The 2,231-nt window shown below is 39.6% G+C and overlaps 1 protein-coding gene across 1 annotated transcript in view; it reads left to right on the top strand.

Moving 5' to 3' along the window:
• Positions 1–1,826: 1,826 nt before the first annotated feature.
• The window catches only part of LOC106529701 (uncharacterized), a gene marked incomplete in the record, with an annotated part of 8,045 nt that continues 7,640 nt past the window's right edge, over positions 1,827–2,231 (top strand). The window contains 1 exon segment of the mRNA XM_014025189.1: positions 1,827–1,928.

Below are 2,231 nucleotides of genomic sequence, written 5' to 3' on the forward strand. Positions count from 1 at the left end.
GCAGGGGACACATCTACAGTCCTGCCGAATTTCATGTTGATCCGTGCTATAGTTGACCCAGAAATCTTGAAAAAAAAAGACTAAATAAAATCTAAAAGTAAATAAATAAACAGTTCATAAAAACAATACGATCCCCGCTTTGCATGTGGGGATCATATTAAAGTCAATCAATTATTGAATGAAAGTGGTGCAGAAAGAAGAAATAAAATCTTATATCTGCCTCTTAGATTTAGCAGAAAACAGCATCTCAGATTTGCCTTTAATAATTAAAATTTAGAAATCACTTGTCAAGTTAGGTTTTTTTTATTTACGTCTTTTAGCCAAGGTGAAGTCCTATTTTTGTTTTAGAGATTTTGAGAAAAGTATTCATGTTTTCATCACAACACATTTGGACTCAAGAGGATTCAAAATGCTGCAGCCCGACTTTTAACAGGTACACGGAAACATGAGCATGTAACACCTGTGTTGGCTTCATTACACTGGTTACCTGCATCTCACTGAACTGATTTTAAGATTTTATTGTTTTAAAGTTTTGCTTGGCCTTGCTATCTTCAAGATCTTTTACATGTTCATTCTTCATCTACACTGAGGTCAAACAACCAGATGCTGAAGTTCCAAGATCCAGATTTGGGAGTAGAGGTGATCGTGCTTTCGCTGTGTCTGCTCCCAATCTATGGAACAACTCACCCTTTCATATTAGATCTGGTCATAGAAAACCTCAAAGTGCTTCTTAAGACTCATTTTATTCAATGGCATTTAATTAAACTAAGGCCTGACTTTGTATTTTATCTGTTCTTACTATTGTTGGTTGCAATTTATTGTGTAGTTTGAGCAATTGTTGTGGTTTTGTGATATTTGTGGATTGCTGCACAGCACTTTGGTGCAGCTTTTAGCTGTTTTTAAGCTTTCTTTATAAATACAACTGACATTGAGTAAGAAATGCAGACATTCCATTTGATCTGCTGGTGTAGACCATCAATAATGCTTGATATGATGAGATTTTGAATCTGGAAGGTCTTTGCTCGTTAAAAAAAGGTTAAATGAAGATTTAAAATTTTAAAAAAGYAAGTGGACTTCCTTTCTCGGCTCTTGGAGACATTTCACTTCYGCACTCAGGCTTGACATTCTCTCCCAGGTGGTTCTGTAACCATTTACACCTTGAAACCTGGGACCAAAGCCTCTCACACGCTGGTTTAAYTGGGCCAGTGACTCCAGTGAAACACCTCAGTCAGGTGTTTTGGATTCACCGTCTTGAACTTCCTGTTTTGCAGAACTCTCATTTCGAATAAAGTTTGTTGAAGCCTTCACCTCATCGCCTCYCCTCTGTGACAGATGATGAATTTAAACGTCTCAGATGAAAATATCTGTTGACAGAATGAGACTGAAACTGCGTCTGGTGTCAAGTTTACACCTGCCAAACATTAATTGAATAAAACACACAATCAGAAATTGTCAGGGGGAACAAGGGAGAAATTAGAGAATATGTTCCACTAAAACCCAATGAGCTGACTCGACTTGCTTGATAACGGTGTGTGTGTAAGTGTGTGTGTGTGCGTGTCAGTCTTGTTTTATCTCTCACCTGTACAAATACACCAGGCCTCTGAAGCGACGCAGCTGCCTGAGGGCGAAGCATTTTAATGAAGGAGATGAAACTCTGAGAGAACCTGAGCGGGTTTCTGATCAGGACAGTGAGAGCAGGTCAGGGATTCGCTTGTGACAGAAATTAATTTCTAAAGGTAAGAAGCTCTCCTCGATGTGCTCCGGTGATGCTGATGATTCTTGTCACGCTCCAACAAAAAGTTAGATTGTTTCCTTTTTAAGCTTTGTTTCAGATTTGTTGGAGGATTTCTTTCCACCGTGATGATGAATTCTCAATGTTTGGTTGRCTGAAACCATCCATGTCTCTGACAGCAGGGACCCCCAGGAGCCCCCGGATCCAAGAATCCAGGAACCAGAGGGCCTGAAACTGTTGAAGAATAAGGTGCAGTACATCTTCTAAGAATGTTCTGAAACGATCAGTCTGCATCTTTTGGTTATTTTTTGGTACTAAAACATCAATACCACCAAACCAAATGCGCTAAAATTAAGATCATATTCAGACCTGATAATTTGCTCCACTTTAAACGAACCAGAGTTCGTTTCCAGCGTTGGTCCGGACCTTTTGTGCAGGTGTTCACTCATGCGAACTCTGTTGCGGATCAAACAACCGGACCGAGACCTGCTTTTTGAGG

The sequence above is a fragment of the Austrofundulus limnaeus genome, unplaced genomic scaffold (genome assembly GCF_001266775.1).
Source record: "Austrofundulus limnaeus strain Quisiro unplaced genomic scaffold, Austrofundulus_limnaeus-1.0 Scaffold460, whole genome shotgun sequence".
Taxonomy (NCBI): Eukaryota; Metazoa; Chordata; class Actinopteri; order Cyprinodontiformes; family Rivulidae; genus Austrofundulus; species Austrofundulus limnaeus.